At 43.3% G+C, this 20,400-nt stretch overlaps 1 protein-coding gene across 1 annotated transcript in view; it reads right to left on the bottom strand.

Annotated features, from left to right (window-relative positions):
* The window catches only part of ctif (CBP80/20-dependent translation initiation factor), a 208,317-nt gene extending 190,229 nt beyond the window's left edge, over positions 1-18,088 (bottom strand). Inside the window, exon 1 of the mRNA XM_067983383.1 lies at positions 17,938-18,088. The gene's annotated coding sequence lies outside the window, so the exon portion shown is untranslated. The remainder of the gene's footprint in view (positions 1-17,937) is intronic.
* Positions 18,089-20,400: the final 2,312 nt, after the last annotated feature.

The following is a 20,400-nucleotide window of genomic DNA, read 5'->3' as shown; positions in this document are numbered from 1 at the left end:
CCTTGAGAAGGTGGTGGTGAGCTGCCTTCTTGAACCACTGCAGTCCATGTGATGACGGTTCTCCCACAGTGCTGTTAGGAAGGGAATCCTAGGATTTTGACCCAGCGACGATGAAGGAACGGCGATATATTTCCAAGTCAGGATGGTGTGTGACTTGGAGGGGAACGTTCAGGTGGTGTTGTTCCCATGTACCTGCTGCTCTTGTCCTTCTAGGTGGTAGAGGGCGCGGGTTTGGGAAGTGCTGTTGAAGAAGCCTTGGCGAGTTGCTGCAGTGCATCCTGTGGATGGTACACACTGCAGCCACAGTGCGCCAGTGGTGAAGGGAGTGAATGTTTAGGGTGGTGGATGGGGTGCCAATCAAGCGGGCTGCTTTGTCCGAGATGGTGTCGAGCTTCTTGAGTGTTGTTGGAGCTGCACTCATCCAGGCAAGTGAAGCGTATTCCATCACACTCCTGACTTGTGCCTTGTAGATGGTGGAAAGGCTTTGGGGAGTCAGGAGGTGAGTCACTCGCCGCAGAATACCCAGCCTTTGACCTGCTTTTGTAGCCACAGTATTTATATGGCTGGTCCAGTTAAGTTTCTGGTCAATGGTGACCCCCCAGGATGTTGATAGCGGGGAATTTGGCAATGCTAATGCCGTTGAATGTGAAGGGGAGGTGGTTAGAATCTCTCTTGTTGGAGATGGTCATTGCCTGGCACTTGTCTGGCGCAAATGTTACTTTCCACTGATCAGCCCAAGCCTGGATGTTGTCCAGGTCTTGCTGCATGCGGGCTCGGACTGCTTCATTATTTGAGGGGTTGCGAATGGAACTGAACACTGTGCAATCATCAGCGAACATCCCCATTTCTGACCTTATGATGGAGGGAAGGTCATTGATGAAGCAGCTGAAGATGGTTGGGCCTAGGACACTGCCCTGAGGAACTCCTGCAGCAATGCCCTGGGGCTGAGATGATTGGCCACCAACAACCACTATCATCTTCCTTTGTGCTAGGTATGACTCCAGCCACTGGAGAGTTTTCCCCCCCGATTCCCATTGACTTCAATTTTACTTGGGCTCCTTGGTGCCACACTCGGTCAAATGCTGCCTTGATGTCAAGGGCAGTCACTCTCACCTCACCTCTGGAATTCAGCTCTTTTGTCCATGTTTGGACCAAGGCTGTAATGAGGTCTGGAGCCGAGTGGTCCTGGCGGAACCCAAACTGAGCATCGGTGTAAGTCACTGCCTATATTTTAACTGCCACCGATCCATTTTCCGCGGAATGGGTGGGGCAAAGGGGTTTAAAATTCTCTCCTGAGCATCAGCAAGATATTTTAACTACAAAAGGGTATCATAGCCAGACTTCACCCGACATCCTCACATGGGCAATTTCCAGCAGGTGTAACTGGATACCGATCAAGAGTGACTGGGGATGGGGAAAACACAGCCAGTCAGGGAACATGAAGCCCAACCGTAGCAGTCCAACCACTGCCTCAGCTAAGATCAGCTAACTTGATAATGCCAGGAGAATGTGCACTTCAATTTGATGTGAATTCAGGTCAAATCCTCCAGGTTGCCCCAACAAATAATTCACAATATTGTACACTGGAACAATAGGATCCTTTACTCCTGCAACAGTGCATGGGTCATATGAAGGACAGCCATTACACAGCCAATTGAGCATAGAGGGCACACATCGCTCTGGTGTTTAAAGGTGCATCGCACCAGCCTCATGAGATAAAATGTTTGGCTCGCTTGCTTATGCTTGGGAGGGCGATAAACTGCGCGTCTGTCCAAAGAACGTCACGTGCCAATGGCACGATTCACCCCTTTCTATCATGTGGCAAGTCAGCCATTGGTTTACAAGCAAATATTTTTCAGGCTCCTTTAATAAAGTGTTTATCCCACGTGCAAGTGGTAAATCAATTACCCAGAGCTCTGCAGGAATAAGTGAGCTGCACAGGTTTCCAAACCCGTCATTGAACAAAAGAATTCTTTATGGGGCACAGATTTAAAACAGCATTTTCAAATGCGTACAGGTTTCTTAAGTTAGGATCATTACAGCCATGTAAAGCTTTAATTTTTCTGGTTACTCTAAGTCAGGCAGCTTTGATCTCTGCCCAGAGGGGTCTGGCCTCTATCTTGAAAGATCCCACAAACTGGGCCAAGTATAGCATCCAAAGCACTACATTTCTGCAGTTTCATTATACAATTACTGCAGAGATACTCACTAGATACGTACATACGACTACAAGCACAATTATTACACATTTTATTAAAATCCCTTGCTATCTTAAACGAGTGATTTTACAGCTGTTCTGCCTGTGTCTCCATTGCTGCCTTTCCCTTCATTACAACAGTGACTACACTTCAAAAGTACTTAATTGACTGTAAAGCACTTTGGGACATCATGAGGTCATGAAAGGCGCTATATAAATGCAAGTCTTTCTTTTTGTCGTTTTTAAGAGCATGGCTGTGGTAAAGCATGATTCAGCACGACACCTGGTCCTTCATTACAAACAGAATTCGAAGGCCACCTTAGCTACACGCCCCCAAAGCTGACAATGCAGTTACACCATTTCCTAATTATTGTCACCCGGCCCAGGGAGTAGTATCGATTTTATTGAAAGGAGAACCTGTGCCAATTTATTTTTGAAATAAAAAGGTTCAACAACCCCCCCCCCCCTACCCAGTACCCCCTGCACCCCCCCCACAGTATTCTCTGAGGTGCTGATACTTTCTGGGGTATAGTTATACAGCTCCAACAGCCCTCTAGTTCCCTAGTTCCTTACCTAACTAGGCATTGTTTATATGTGAGCCAAGACAATGTCAGCAGGCCTCTCAATAATGGGCGTTGGCGAGGGGGGCAGTATAACAGCTGGGTCCAAATCTGTCCTTCCCATTGTCCACACGTGCACTTTCTGGGGAGGGATGGGGTTCATTAGATGGTGATCAGGAGTGAGGACTGTGGCCACATTTTCTTGTCCCTAATTCTGGGACACGGAGGTCAATTGTGGCTCCCCACCATGATTGAAGATCACTTAACTCAGCAAGACAAAGCATACGACCTGAGATGCTCATGGTGTAGAACATTTACTGACTGGGCCATCAGGGAAGTCTCTGTTAATTTTTAATATGGTATTTAGCAATGTTTGTTAGTGTTACACTAATGCTCAAGTAGAACCAGCAGGCAAAATAATAATTAAGAAATCACAACAAACAAGAATATAAGAGAGAATTCATAGCCCTGGAGGTAGGAACAAACTTCCCCCTAATGAGGAAATTTCACTAAAATATGCATGACTTTCAGGATCATCTTACAGATCCTGTCTTCAGGGGGAACAAGAAACAGGAGAACTGTAAGTTTTCTGCTTTCTTTTATTTCTTGGCACTAGATAGCTCCTTGCTATATTTATTTCACTAACGGGTAAGCAAACTGGCTGCGTTCTTCAGTTGTTTGGTCTCAGAAAGGCTGAAGAATTATGTTCTTACTAGGAGACAAAAACACAGCATGGTTAATCAGGTTTTACAATCAGGGGCCTGATTCTGATCAGTCCTCTCAATCAACGATGCTAATACTTTGATTACTTTTTTAAAGTTACTCCCACCTAACCTGTTCTCCTGAGATGCCTCATAAACCCATGTAAACACATGCAGATTGTGTGTTTTTAAAAAAAATATGCATATATAGGTCAAACTAATTTAACTGAGACTTAACAGGTCTGGGTACAATTCCACAAGAGCTGGCAGCCCTCCAGTATCTCACCTCTGTGCCCATTCTTTGTGCATAAACCCAGTGAGCAAGTGTCAGCAGATTATTCATCAATAAGGGGTGGGAGATCACAATCCTATCCTCAACCTACACAGACAGATGACAACGATAACTTGCATTTATATAGCGCATATACATAGTAAAACGTTCCAAGGCGCTTATTGCAGCATGGCAATCAAGAGCAGGACCCTTGGCAGATTGTCCCCCTCACCCAGGGACACGGAGGCTGATCGTAGCCCCATCTACTGAGCACAAATCAGAGATGGGATCCAAGACTTTTTTTGGCGTCCTACACCCCAGTACCACATAAGGATAGTGTACTAACCTTCCATATGTCATCCATTATTCACGTGAAAGCCCAGGCAGTGGTGGCAGGCTATTCTCCAGAAGTGGGGGGGCAGCATGGGAAACATCACAGCTAAACGCAATCCTCTGTTCATCCAACATCTACACAGTTGCAGTTTCCAGCAAAAGTCAATGGATGGTGTTTTGCAGCAGGAACCAGGGTTAATTTCCACCTGCCTCCCTGGCCTCAATTATCCCTGGGCTAATTGATGTGTCCATATTCTAGTTTGTCTGAAATTATAGCAATTTTGCCTTTGTTAAAATTGCTATTAAACTTGATCAGTTTCCAGGTTATTGGCATCCACTGGGTGTGAAATTTAGATTTGACTAAAAAGTTAGTAATACAGAAAAGGGTTAAATTATGAGAACAGGTTGCATAGACTAGGCTTCTATCCCGTAGAATATAGAAGATTAAAGAGTGATCTAATTGGGGTGTTTAACATGATTAAAGGATTTGATAGGGCAGATAGAGAGAAAACTATTTCCTCTGGTGGGGGAATCACCTTAAAATTAGAGCTAGGCCGTTTAGAGGTGATATCAGGAAGCACTTCTTCACACAAAAAGGTGGTGGAAATCTGGAACTCTCCCCTAAAAAGCTGTTGAGGCTGGCGGATAATTGAAAAATTTAAGAGTAAGATTGATAGATTTTTGTTAGGCAAGGGTATTAAGGGTTATGGAACAAAGGCAGGTAGGTGGATGGAGTTAAGATACAGACCAGCCATAATCTAATTAAATGGCAGAAGAGGCTCAAGGGGCTGAATGGCCTACTCCTGTTACTATATTCCTAGAAAAGAGGCAGATTTACAGAGGAACATGGGTAAATCCAATCTGTACAGCAGCATACAGTGTCAGCAATCCAATTTCTTATGACACAAGTAATATAAAACAGTCAGTTCCTAACATTGGTTATTCATTGGGAGAGGGACCAAGCAGAGGCTCCATGCTTTCCCCCAAAAGGGGAAAAAAAATTGAATCAGGTCACATGACCATCCGGGCTTCTCGTGTGTCTCATAACCAGCTCCTGACCAGCACTAAAATAGGCCATGGAGGAGAACGAGAGGAATATTATAACCAAACATTTGGTGTGGAGTTGGGGGCAGGGGTGGGGGGAGGTTTGAAATAAATTAAAAAGGGCTGAGTGATGGCAGTGTTACACTAACACATACAGGATATTGGGCAAGTGTGAATCAACCAGTAATCCAAACAAGGGTTCATAAACTGCAAACATGTGTGATTGTTATTTACAATTGTCATCCGACTCTCCTTCACATTGGATTAGATTATTTTTCCAAAGTTAATGGATAAATTAATACTAGCAGATCAACCAGATATTGCCCAGAGTCAGAGGATACACTTAAGTGGGGCAGCTGAAGTGTAACAGAAATTGTGACACTCACAGGAAGTTCACACTATACGCCGAACTTTTAAAATATTATAGATAATAGTTAATTCTTTTCCCTTAATTTTCTGTCTCCTTTGCCGAAGGCTCCGACTTTTGCTTTGGTACAACTGCATGGGGACCCATCTACCTTCCAGTATCTTTCTCATGGGACCATTTTTCATGCATGAGCCAACACAGGGAGTGGCAGAAGGCTATTAAATCACGGGCAACATTATAGCCAAATCTAATCCTGTCCTTGCTCGATGTCCATAGATGCAAACTTTCAAAAGGAAAGAGATCAGGAGCAGAAATCCTGACTAATGATACACACCAAGACCGACTGCAGTCCCCTCCATTGAGATCGCTACAGATTGGGGGTTGAACATTGATCTGATCTGTACAGCTTGATTTTACACTCATTTTCCAGCTGTGGACACTGGGGAACTTTGCAACAGTGAATTTTTTCAAGTAGCAAATATTTTACTCAGTGGCAGTTGCCAACATTCCACAATATCAGAAGCTGCTGTCCGTGACAAGGACACGTAGAAAATTAGGTATTTTTTGTACAATATTATTGGCTTAACAGTAGGTAAACACACTCAGTTATAATCATTATTACACAGAGAAAAAAGAATTAGGTTAGAATAGTGCAAAAAATTCACTTCATATAATAAACCACATCGCAGTTCTTCCTGGGCAGGGCAGGATGTCAATGTTTTGTGAACTATTTTGCGGATCGTTGCTGTTCAGAGAGAGGTGCCAGATGGTTCATCGGGTTTTCTCAAAAGGAGCGAACAGTATTTTCATTGTGAAGTGGAGCAATGATTCAGATTTATAAAAAGGTGATGATTTTATAGTGCATTACTATTTACATATTTTATTTCCAAGAGTCAATGTGCAGTCTTTTCCTTGTTTGCAGCAAAAAAAACACAATTTTTTTTGCAGCGGAGCGGTTTTATATAGTCAGAAAGAAGGGCTAGTAAGCAATATAAAGCCTCCAATTGCACTATGGAGAGAAGGAGGAGGCCTCAAGGAGGGCAGGAGGCAGCTAAGCCACCATAGTTCTTGGACAGTGAAAGCTCTCTACAAACACTAAAGCACCTTTAGTTTAAATACTGGTCTTTTACTATCAAAACTGCTGTGATAACCATACTACCTTTGCATTTTTTCATCCTGTAGTGAGGAGAAAGAAATGACATCCCAATTGTCAGGCACAACAAAATCACTATTTCATGCTCCGAAGTCCTGCCAAATCTGGGACAACTGGCAAGCCTGAAAGTAGCTCATCCAAGTGGCCATTCTTCATGTGTAAGCATAAAGACTGAATGCTGGCAGGTTATCAGACAGTTATCAGTGCCACCGTGAAACCAATACCATGCTTCTGCAGTAACCAATCAGAGCCTTTCTTAATGCGTATCATTTAAGGCCAAATAATTGAGGCCTGAACTATTCAAAATGTGTTAATTTTCTCTCATCCTTCTACCTGGATTTCTGAAACAGGGATACTGGGCACATTTCCAAGTTTTGTCTCATCTGCAAATTTTGAAATTATGCCCTGTATACCCAAGTTCAGGTCATTAATATATATCAAAAAGATCAGTGGTCCCAACACCGACCCCTGGGGGACACCACTGTATATTTCCCTCCAGTCTTAAAAACAACCGATTACCACTACACTCTGCTTTATATCTCTTAGCCAATTTTGTATCCTCACTGCATCGGTCCTTTTAATCCCTTGGGCTTTAATTTTGATAACAAGTCTACTATGTGGTACTTTATCAAATGTCTTTTGAAAGTCCATAAACATATCATCAACCGCACTACCCTCATCAACCCTCTCCGTTACTTCAAAGAACTCAGTCAAGTTAGCCGAACACGATTTGCCTTTAACAAATCCATGCTGGGTGTCATTTATTAACCCATATTTTTCCAAGTGACAATTAATTTTGACTTGCATTATCAACGAAAAGTTTCCCCACCACCGACATTGCTGGGTTTATCCCTCTCACGGGATGTGACATTTGCAATCCTCCAGTCCTCTGGCACTGCTCCCAAAACTAAGGAGGATTGGAAGATTGTAGCCAGAACCTCCGCTATTTCCACCCTTACTTCCCTCAGCAACCTAGGATGCATCCCATCTGGACCGGGTGACTTTTCTACTTTCAGCGCTGCCAACCTTTAAAGTACCTCCTCTTTTACTATTTTTATCCTATCCAATTTCTCTACTACTTTCTCCTTTACTGTGACATTGTCTTCACTAAAGAAGGGGATGCTGCCAATCAAGGATACATTACTTGCACGCTGTTCAGGTGAAACACTCTTGCAGTTATTGTACAACATTCCTGTTAATAGGCATAACACTAATATACAATACTATGCAGTATAACTCTTCTGAATAATTATATAATGCACTCTGTGATCAAGATATAACACTTTCTTCTCCCCAATGACATTACTACTATCTATTCCTTAATTCTATGTTGTTTAATTCAAATTATCTGATATCTGACTTTTTTGCTGTGTTATTTGCATTGGTTAATTTGAATTATTGGAAAATTTAATTTTTTTTTTTAAGAACAAATTAGACTGTACTCCTGTAGTTTGTCAATTGGGAGTACATACATGAAAAACAAAAATCTGGTCAGTGGGCCCGAAGAAGTGATTATGACAGAGCGAATGGTCTGAATATGTTAAGCTCCTCAATGAGGTAGCAAACAGTTAAACTGATCGTATTCTCAGCAAAATCAACATTAACTGTTGGACATTTCCGGATACATGAGTAATCCATTCAAAAATAAAATGCTGTTACAAACTGTTTGCTATCAAGTATTGTTTACTGCAGTGGAGGTGGGGGGGGGGGGGGTTAATATGAATAGGTAATGTTTACTGGAACTGCTACTTACTTCAGTTACAGAATATTCCAGTTAACAGCTTCAAGATCTGATTTTGCAGTTAAACAACCAATGGCTTTCAAAGTATAAATTTATTGCATGATAGATGTGATCATACAGTATTAAATTTTTAGCACCAGTCTTCTTATTTTTCAATGTTCTCCCTTCCTCTCATATCCCAATCTCGCTGGAGTACCCTGCCCGAGTGGCCATTCGTCATGCGTGAGGCTGAATAGCAAGCTTTAGCAGGTGATTTGACTATCAAGGTTATCACAACCAATATACACACAGCACTTTCCAGCAGCAATCACTGGATAACAATCAGGAATGGACGCCCTGCCTGAATTTTTTCCTTCCTCGCCCAGGGCCCAGCTCAGCTAACTTGACAAAGATTGAAGGCCAAACCCGGGACCTTCTGTTCTTTGTGGCTCAGTACATCACGTACAGTATTTAAACACAAAGATATTCCTTAGTCTAACGGGTCCAGAAAGATTGGACAAGCAAAAGAGTAGCAGGAAAATCTGTCAACACTTGAGGCAAAACTTGGTACAGATTTGAACTGGTACTGAAATATACAATGAAGTCACTAAGTCATTGCTATGTAGATCTCATGAAGGGAAATTACAAAATTAATAATTTCCTTATAACTCTTCAATCCTCAGCAACCTTAACTAGTCAAGTTATGCATCTTCCCGACCCATATCTAGATTACCATTTCACCAATAACAACACTGCCACTTCATACAGTGGTAAGGTGGGAAAATAAACAGTACAATAATTTCTATTTATACTACATGAGATAATACTGCATCCATGAATAATTAAAAATCGGAAATACCACATTTACAGAACTGTTTATCATTTGAAGAGAATATTCAAAACAAGCATTCTGAATTCATATCAGATAACAGAGTAACCAACACTTGCAATGCCTGCAGCTGCACTGGAAATAGTCTGCTAAAAAGCATATGTACCAATAAACCCATTTTTATTTATTCAAGAGAGATGGCAACGGGGGAAAATCATCCAGTATGCTCTCCCGATCACTATCCAAAGACCCCTGCAGAACGTGTTATGTATGGATGTTGGATGAGGACAGGATTGACCTTGGTTATGCTCCCTCCCCATGATGGAATCATCAGTCACACATGAGGAATGGACTCTTGACAAAATACCAGAGAATGTCCAACAACTGTGGGAGCCATATTCCAGCCTTTAGGAGAACACCATTGGAAAAGTAAATCATTTTTTTCCTCTTCACCCAATTGTTAACATTAAAAAGTGATAATCTGGTAGGAGAATACATTCCACAGATATTTATATCCCACTTGAACACCAACTATAACTCACTTGTCGCTTTCTACAGCAGGTACCTACCTGAACTTCCCAACAACCATACAGTGCATCTCCTTTCTAATAACAGGCATGCACACACTCTCTTGGGCAACAATTGATGACAGTACCTGCATACAGTGACTAGCACTGAACTTCAATTCACTGTGAAATCCCAGTTTGGCTCAGGGAATAGCACTGATACAACGGGATCACAAAGTCGTGGGTTTAAACCCCATACCAGGATATAAGCAAATAATTTACATCAACACTCCAGTGCAATACTGAGGCAAGAGCTGCCATTAAACCTGCCTGTTCCTGTAGTTCAGGTGGACATTAATAATGCCATATCACAATTTGAAAAGCAAGGTGCTCTCCCAATATCCTTATTAATATTTCTCCCTCAAACAAAACTGCCAAAAAAACATTAACTGGTTGTTCATTTCTGTTTGTGGGGTTTTACTGTGCGTAAAATGGCTGTTTGCCTACATGACTAGTCACTGCACATTAAAGTAATTTATTCTATATGAAATGCTTAGAGATGTTTGAGAGATGCGATAAGGTGTCATACAAGTGTAAATCTTTCATTCTAGGGAGCTACTCCATAGTCCTTTGCTCTGCATGACCAAACAAACTCAAATTAACTGGTGAAACATGGCTAATATTCAACTAATGCTTCAGAAACACCATAAACACCAGATAGGAACTTGTTGAACACCATGAATATAGTCTACAAATGAATAAAAATTGCATACGCCATGAGCAACAATGCACTTCGGCATACAATGTATATCAGCTTAGTTCCGAATCTGGCCACATTAAGCGAGAGGATGCCAATTGCAGGCCACAGCTTGTCCAGACAGGGAGGAGGGGGGGGGGGGGGGGTCTAGAGAACAGTCTTCCTGCTGTTGTAGGTAGAGGTGGAAGCTTGGGACAGGCCGTGTTGCAGAGACGTCGGGTCCAACAAACAAAGAAACAGATAGACGTACCAAGATAAAAACGGTAATTTTTTGGGGGTAAAATTCTCAAAAAAGAAAAGAATCAATATTTAAACAAAGTAGCTATTTGTAGGTGTGTAATAGAAACACAGGGAATACCATGTGAGAAAGGGGTGTGAAATAAAAAGACCTCCAGCAACCTGACCTTACAATTGCATTACTCACATTTTATCTGTCAGCCCTCCAGTGAAAATATATTTCACACCTCCCTGTACATTTTTGCTCTGTCCTACATCCACAGCGAGAGCTGGAGCCACACAGTTAATGACAAGAGAAACCGGTATTGTCGTGAGGCTTTAAATGTCATTAGTCTAGTGTATCTCTTATCTTGCTGACAGGGCCCATTTGTAATCCAACCATTGTGGCTAAATAGGGCATTCCCCAGTATTACATAAAATGAAAAGGAGTTGTCCATAACTTGTTATTTGCCACAAAAGTACAGGGAGAAGAATTTTTCCCCTCAAATGCAAAAATGTTTCTAATTTTTAAAAAAATACCCTCATGAAGGAATTTTGATCAGTGAGATTCCTCTCCACTCGTTTTTAAAAAAAGGCAATTCTGAACCAAAAAGGCAATTCTGAACCAAAACCGAAAAATCTAAGTGACTGGGCCTCAGATACAAGTCAATCCAGTAAATATGATGACATTGAAGAAAATGTCAATCAGTACATTTCATACACATTTTCAAATTGGGGTCCCTGCACCATTTTGGGGTCTGAGAGGTCATTGGTTTTCTGTCGGACAGCAGATTCCTGTTTTTTAAAAAAAATCATTCTTGAAATGTGGCATGGCTGGTTTATTGCCCATCTCTAGTTATCCTTGAGGTGGTGGTGGGCCGCCTTCTTGAACCTCTGCAGTCCATGTGGTGAAGGTGCTCTCACTACGCTGTTAGGTAGGGAGCTCCAGGATTTTGACCCAGTGACAATGCAGGAATTTGTTGAGTTACGAGCAAGTTATTTCTGTTGCTTTATACCAACAAAAACACTTCTATAACACAGTTTTCCTTTCAATATCTGACAGTCTATGAGGTTAGAACTGGAGATCTCAGATTGTGTGTGTTTTTGCGGGGTCTGTGTACGCAGAAAAGTTTGAAAACACTAATTTATTGCACTAATATCAACACACTGTGGTGGGAGGGGATCACACTTATGCCAAATATCTGCTTCAATTATCTACATTATCTGTTGATATACCATCTCGTACTCTTCCCACCCCCTAATGTTGTATAGCTAAATGTCCTCTCTCGACACATTTGAAGGGACAGACCTCTAATTGTGCTGTGTTGGTTTTTTCTACTGTTAAGTAGACAGGAGTATAAAAATTTCACTCATCCGTCATGAGATTACTAAAATCCTAGGTGATAGAAATGCTGATTGTCAAATTAAGACACACAAAGTCAAAGCCATTCCAGCAGTTCAGATGTATTGGCTCCATTTCTAAATGACAAAGATCAGAAAAATCCTGGGTTCTATCCCCAATCTGTACTGAGTTAGCTGATCTTAACCTGGGCAACAGTATCAGTCACAGTATCTTTGAGTCACCATCATAGCTTAAGAACATAAGAATTAGCAGCAGAAGGTGGTCATATGGCCCCTCGAGCCTGCTCCACCATTCAATAAGATCATGGCTGATCTTCTGCCTCAACTCCACTTTCCTGCCCTATCTCCATATCCCTTGACTCCCTTAGTGTCCAAAAATCTACCGATCTCAATCTTGAATATACTCAACAGCTGAGCATTCACAGCCCTCTGTGGTAGAGAATTCCAAAGATTCGCAACCCTGAGTGGAAAAAAATTCCTCATCTCAATCCTAAATGGCCAACTCCTTATCTTGAGACGATAACCCCTAGATCAAGACTCTCCAGATAGGAGAAACAGTCTCCCGGCATCTACCCAATCATGACCTCTCAGAATTTTATACATTTCAATGTGATCACCTCTCATTCGTCTAAACGCCAGAGAATCTAGACCCATTTTACCCAATCTCTCCTCATAGGACAACACTCTCATCCCAGGAATCAATCTAGTGAACATTTGTTGCTCCCCCTCGATGGCAAGTATATCCTTCCTTAGGTAAGGAGACCAAAACTGTACACAGTACTCCATGTGTGGTCTCATCAGAGCCCTATATAATTGCAGCAAGATCTCCTTGCAATAAAGGCTAACATATCATTTGCCTTCCTAATTGCTTGCTGTACCTGCATGTTAACTTTCTGTGATTCATGTGCAAGGACACCCAAATCCCTGTGAATGCCAACATTTCTTAATCTATCACCTTTTAAAAAAAAATCCTGCTTTTCTATTCTTCCTACCGAAGTGGATAATTTCACATTTCCCCACGTTATACTCCATCTGCCACCTTCTCGCCCACTCATTTAACCTGTCTATATCCCGTTGCAGCCTCCTCACAGCTGTATCAGCAGCAAACTTGAATACATTACACTCGGTCCCCTCATCTAAGTCATTGATTTATATTGTGAACAGCTGAGGCCCAAGCATTGATCATTGCAGCACCCCACCAGTTACAAACAGTCAACACAAAAATCACCCATTTATCCCTACTCTGTTTTCTGTCCATTAATCAATCCTACATCCATGCTAATATATTATCCCCAATCCCAGGAGCCCTAATGTTGTGTAACAACCTCTTATGTCGCACCTCGTCGAATGCCTTTTGAAAATCCAAACACGACATCCACTGATTCCCCTTTATCTACGCTGCCAGTTACACCCTCAAAAAAACTCTAATTGATTTCACAAACATGATTTCATTCTCGTAAAACTCTGCTGACTCTGCCTAATCATATTATGATTTTCTATCTGCCCTCTTACTAATAGATTCTAGCATTTTCTCGACTACTTTTTTTTTATTCGTTCACGGGATGTGGGCGTCGCTGGCGAGGCCAGCATTTATTGCCCATCCCGAATTGCCCTCGAGAAGGTGGTGGTGAGCCGCCTTCTTGAACCGCTGCAGTCCGTGTGGTGACGGTTCTCCCACAGTGCTGTTAGGAAGGGAGTTCCAGGATTTTGACCCAGCGACAATGAAGGAACAGCGATATATTTCCAAGTCGGGATGGTGTGTGACTTGGAGGGGAACGTGCAGGTGGGTGTTGTTCCCATGTGCCTGCTGCGCTTATCCTTCTAGGTGGTAGAGGTCGCGGGTTTGGGAGGTGCTGTCGAAGAAGCCTTGGCAAGTTGCTGCAGTGCATCCTGTGGATGGTACACACTGCAGCCACAGTGCGCCAGTGGTGAAGGGAGTGAATGTTTAGGGTGGTGGATGGGGTGCCAATCAAGCAGGCTGCTTTATCTTGGATGGTGTCGAGCTTCTTGAGTGTTGTTGGAGCTGCACTCATCCAGGCAAGTGGAGAGTATTCCATCGCACTCCTGACTTGTGCCTTGTAGATGGTGGAAAGGCTTTGGGGAGTCAGGAGGTGAGTCACTCGCTGCAGAATACCCAGCCTCTGACCTGCTCTAGTAGCCACAGTATTTATATGGCTGGTCCAGTTAAGTTTCTGGTCAATGGTGACCCCCAGGATGTTGATGGTGGGGGATTCCGCGATGGTAATGCTGTTGAATGTCAAGGGGAGGTGGTTAGAATCTCTCTTGTTGGAGATGGTCATTGCCTGGCACTTGTCTGGTGCGAATGTTACTTGCCACTTATGAGCCCAAGCCTGGATGTTGTCCAGGTCTTGCTGCATGCGGGCTCGGACTGCTTCATTATTTGAGGGGTTGCGAATGGAACTGAACACTGTGCAGTCATCAGCGAACATCCCCATTTATGATCTTATGATGGAGGGAAGGTCATTGATGAAGCAGCTGAAGATGGTTGGGCCTAGGACACTGCCCTGAGGAACTCCAACAGCAATGTCCTGGGGCTGAGATGACTGGCCTCCAACAACCACTACCATCATCCTTTGTGCTAGGTATGACTCCAGCCACTGGAGAGTTTTCCCCCTGATTCCCATTGACTTCAATTTTACGAGGGCTCCTTGGTGCCACACTCGGTCAAATACTGCCTTGATGTCAAGGGCAGTCACTCTCACCTCACCTCTGGAATTCAGCTCTTTTGTCCATGTTTGGACCAAGGCTGTAATGAGGTCTGGAGCAGAGTGGTCCTGGCGGAACCCAAACTGAGCATCGGTGAGCAGGTTATTGGTGAGTAAGTGCCGCTTGATAGCACTGTCGACGACACCTTCCATCACTTTGCTGATGATTGAGAGTAGACTGATGGGGCGGTAATTGGCTGGATTGGATTTGTCCTGCTTTTTGTGGACAGGACATACCTGGGCAATTTTCCACATTGTCGGGTAGATGCCAGTGTTGTAGCTGTACTGGAACAGCTTGGCTAGAGGCGCAGCTAGTTCTGGAGCACAAGTCTTCAGCACGACAGCTGGGATGTTGTCGGGGCCCATAGCCTTTGCTGTATCCAGTGCACTCAGCCGTTTCTTGATATCACGTGGAGTGAATCGAATTGGCCGCAGACTGGCTTCCGTGATGGTGGGGATATCGGGAGGAGGCTGAGATGGATCATCCACTTGGCACTTCTGGCTGAAGATGGTTGCAAACGCTTCAGCCTTGTCTTTTGCACTCACGTGCTGGACTCCGCTGTCATTGTGGATGGGGATGTTTGCAGAGCCTCCTCCTCCCGTTAGTTGTTTAATTGTCCACCACCATTCACGACTGGATGTGGCAGGACTGCAGAGCTTTGATCTGATCCGTTGGTTGTGGAATCGCTTAGCTCTGTCTATAGCATGTTGCTTCCGCTGTTTAGCATGCATGTAGTCCTGAGTTGTAGCTTCACCAGGTTGGCACCTCATTTTTAGGTACGCCTGGTGCTGCTCCTGGCATGCTCTTCTACACTCCTCATTGAACTGATATCAGGTTAACTGGCCTATAGTTCCCTGTTTCTCTCTCTCCCTCCTTTCTTCAATAGCGGGGTTCAAATCCACATTTATAAACAATGTCTATTGTGGTCTCGGTGTGTGTTGTCAGATTTGGTCTCTCCCATAACTAACTGCAATGGGAGAACAACAGGGATCACGATGTAAACAGATTTTACTCGACCCCCATCTTTGGGTTAAGGAATGAAAAGTCCATCGGTTTCCCACTTCTGAACACTACACAGTGCTCATATGGAGACCCCAGGTAAGTACATGGTATGTCCCAACATTGTGCCAAGACTCAGGTAAATAATGGCTATTTGGACAAGGTATTGGAGGACAACTGTTGCCCTTGAAAACATAACCCAATGAAGAAGTCAATGTATGCTGAAGAGGAGGGGAGAAACATTGGTGAGAAAAAGAATTACCTCCTCCTGCACCTCCCCAAACCATTATTGGTAGTTGAAGAACAAATGCCCAAAGTGCATTGGACCATGTGCAATTCATGCTTTCTAATGAAAACAATTTAAAATAAAATAAATTACAAAATCAAAACATACACATGAAACATCAACAAGCACAGAATAATACTTTTGGTAACTCAAGGTGAAACATTTAAATTTGAGTTAATAGGGAAAGTGTTTTTTCTTCATTCTGATGGAACCCAAAGCAACTAAAATGCCATCAATGAGTCAGGGATAAATGCACCATGAGGTACTAAGCAATACAAATAGGCCAAGTCTTCATGTTCAAACCTGCTTTGTGCTGAGTTATCTGACCTAATGCTGAGCAGGGAAAGAATGCTACTATTGGCCTGCATATGCCTGACTGGAGAAATCAGGCAACGATCCTAAGCCTATCCAGTGACCACTGGATCCAATTTACTGCATGTGCAGATGTTGGGTATAGATAGGATCAGACTCAGATATGATACCCCCAGTGCTCAAATAACCAGCTCACGCTTGCTGTCTAGCCTCGACACATCAGTGGGTTTATCACATCAAGCAGGGCTCTGAAGGGGTACAGCAAGGCTTCACGAAGCATCCGTGGAACCACACCCCAGGTTTCAGAAAAGAGTAAGGGAAAAAAACTGGAAATGGGATAAATCAAATTTGGTTCAAGGCGTTTTTGCTTGAGCAGGCAACAAATTAACCCAAAAGCACACACACAGTGCTTAATAGCAAGTAGCTGGCTTTGGTGAGTTGGATCTCACCTTGATTATTGCAGGAGAAGCCTGGCTTTAAGGAATTGCCTGCGTGTCACGTGGCAGCAGTTGGTCAAGGAGGCAAAAGCGCCTTCGATCTGCAAGGCTGCCAAGCCGATCTCTCTGCCCCGCCTTCATCCCATCTGGATTCGGGATGCCTAAACTCAAGGTAGGCAGGCCCATCCGGCCTACAGCGGGAAGAGAAAACGGAGGAGGGAGCCCTCTCGGATCATTACTGGGTGGAGGGGGATCAGATCAAGGTCTCAGACAAGCAGCCGCACCCAGTCCTTTTAAGGACCGTTTGTCATTGCGGATCGCAAATGTTAAATATGAATGACAGTACTACCGGCGGATATAAATACATCCCACACCATGCTCGTTAATAAGAGTCTTCGTTACAAAATGACCGATGCGGAGCAATCTTTGAAGAAATGTTAGAAATACAACACGTCGACAATTACGTTAGTCATCGGTATATTTAAAGGAGAAAACTGTACAGTTTCTAACAGCCCTGATTTTATTGCTATTGTCCAACATTTCTAATTATAAATCAAATTGGAATAACGCGTAGCTAAATGTTTTGTTGCCTACTGATACACATAATATATAATTAAATAAATAACGAGATCGATCCCCCTTTGTCGTAGATTCCTATAGACTGTTCGTCACATTAAAGATTGAGCAAGAATTACACAAACACACATCTAGCAGATTTCACAAAACGAATTAAAAAGTCAACGTGCTCTTATATAGTAAAAATAATATGCTGCAGGATGTGCATTACCACACACACAAAAAAAAAATCACTGCAATACGCAAGATATAGACGTTCCCGGTTGCTGCGTTTCAGCCGCCAACAGTCCCATCCACTGATCTTATTGTGGCGATTTCACAACGTACCCGGAGTTGACACGGTTGGCGGCTTTGAACTCTCCCAATAATGTCACAGGCGGTAACAAAACGAGTGCAACTCTGCCTCTCTCACACATCTCACAATAAAACATCGGAAATGTTACGTTACTTTTGTAGCATTTTAAATCCCCTCATGGTAACAAATCGAAACTGCAACATTTACCATTCTCACAGCCACAATATGATACACAGTATCCACACACACAGCAAACTCCAGCTTAAGGCTCGAGAAATCATTGTCTGACCTTTGAAATATCTCCGGGACTGCTTTGGAAGAGGATTCTGGATGTCTCCTCACACTAAACACGTTTATTTTTCCCCCCCACCCCCTTCCTGGGAGTGTATCGCTCTCCTAAAGCCCAGGCTCAGGGGTTTGTGACTAAGATCCTGGTGCCAGAAAATACACGCAATGATGCGGGAATGTGACGAGGACCCGGCACCCTCCTCTGGACATAGGCATTGCCGCACTCAGGCATTCTGGGAGGTGTAGTTCATTACAGATCTGAACAGTTGGATCATATCATAAAACAAAGGTAAAACACTGCCAATGCTGGGAATCTAAAATAAAACCAGAAAATACTGGACACACTCAGCAGGCCAGGCAGCATCTGTGGAGCGAGAAACGTTTCAGGTCGATGACTTTTCATCAGAACTGGAAGAAGTTAGAGATTTTAACCGTTTTTAAGCAAGTGCAGAGCCAAGGAAAAGGGGAGAGGAGGGGGTGGTGGAGGAAAGAACAAAAGGGAGAGGTCTGTAATAGGGTGGAGGGCAGAAGTGATTAAATGACAAAAGGGATCCTATTCTTCATTCTGACTTGTTCCACAGTATTAAAACGCCCAATTAATGTTTTCTGGAGGTATTTTCTGATTACAATAATGACTATATCACTTTTTCGTTGTATGAATCCGATGGATAGATTTTATGTTTTATGTGGAGCATTGATGCTAAACAACAAAAAGTTGACACTGCCTTAAAAAGGCTGACAGCTGAAAAATGGCCCTGTATATAAGCTTATGATACATGAAGAAACAAGAAATTACACTAAAAGTGCAGTGGGACAAGGGCTTGTGGCTCAAGCCACTGGTATACCCAAGATTCCTTCACTTATATTGGATTCAAGTGTTGAAGCCTTTTAATGTCGCAATTTCTATGTAATTCTTGGGGTCTGGAAAACACGGCCCTTTCCCCCCATTAAATTTTAATTTTTGACACTTTATTTGCATTTCCCAGAATTTTGGAGTCTGCCGTGAGCTTTGTAGTTTTATCTATTAAAAAGGAAGGGATAGTTCCTCAATTTTATTGACAACTACTGTATTTGACATTTGGGAATTAATTGTTTTCCTCCCATGTTCCATAGCAGGGGGGGGGGGGTTGATTTTTTTAATTGTCTAATGGCAAATAGGAGATTTAAACCTGGTCTCAGGGCTCTGAGCAACAAATGTAGAATTGGACACATTCCTTTGAAATGCTGTTCTCCCCCCTCACCACACCCCCTTTAAGCGGTGGAACATTTCTAAGGGGATCAGGGCATGCTGCCTCATAACATTTTCAATTTTTACATTAATTATGATGTGTTCTGGTTAATGCTGGAAACTTTAATACTGCATAATTAATAGATTTTTAATTCAAAAAAGGAAAAAATACGTTTTTTTTTGTTTTTCAACAGAACAACCTGACATCACTTCTCCAAAGGCTACCTCAAGGCTCACTCTCCTCTTCACAGAGGCATTCTATCTCTCACCAACTCACAGATACTTTTTTTTTATTCGTTCATGGGATGTGGGCATCGCTGGCGAGGCCAGCATTTATTGCCCATCCCTAATTTCCCTTGAGAAGGTGGTGAGCTGCCTTCTTGAACCGCTGCTGTCCGTGTGGTGATGGTTCTCCCACAGTGCTGTTAGGAAGGGAGTTCCAGGATTTTGACCCAGCGACAATGAAGGAACGGCGATATATTTCCAAGTCGGGATGGTGTGTGTGACTTGGAGGGGAACGTACAGGTGGTGGTGTTCCCATGTGTCTGCTGCTCTTGTCCTTCTAGGTGGTAGAGGTCGCGGGTTTGGGAGGTGCTGTCGAAGAAGCCTTGGCGAGTTGCTGCAGTGCATCCTGTGGATGGTACACACTGCAGCCACTGTGCGCCGGTGGTGAAGGGAGTGAATGTTTAGGGTGGTGGATGGGGTGCCAATCAAGCGGGGTGCTTTGTCCCGGATGGTGTCGAGCTTCTTGAGTGTTGTTGGAGCTGCACTCATCCAGGCAAGTGGAGAGTATTCCATCACACTCCTGACTTGTGCCTTGTGGATGGTGGAAAGGCTTTGGGGAGTCAGGAGGTGAGTCACTCGCCGCAGAATATCCAGCCTCTGACCTGCTCTTGTAGCCACAGTATTTATATGGCTGGTCCAGTTAAGTTTCTGGTCAATGGTGACCCCCAGGATGTTGATGGTGGGGGATTTGGCAATGGTAATGCCGTTGAATGTCAAGGGGAGGTGGTCATTGCCTGGCAATTGTCTGGCGCGAATGTTACTTGCCACTTATTAGCCCAAGCCTCTAACTCTTTCTCCGGTTAACAAAGGCAGTCTACCTACTCTAGGGCCAGTTCACAGACATTGCATCTGTTCACAACTTCCCAATCTGTTCACAGAGACACTCTCTCCCCTTTCAATCCTCATAGATCATGCCAGTGCTCTCCAGTGTTTCTCTGTTTAATTTAATCT

This window comes from Heptranchias perlo, chromosome 1 (genome assembly GCF_035084215.1).
Source record: "Heptranchias perlo isolate sHepPer1 chromosome 1, sHepPer1.hap1, whole genome shotgun sequence".
Classification (NCBI taxonomy): Eukaryota; Metazoa; Chordata; class Chondrichthyes; order Hexanchiformes; family Hexanchidae; genus Heptranchias; species Heptranchias perlo.
This window is presented reverse-complemented; position numbering and strand designations above follow the sequence as displayed.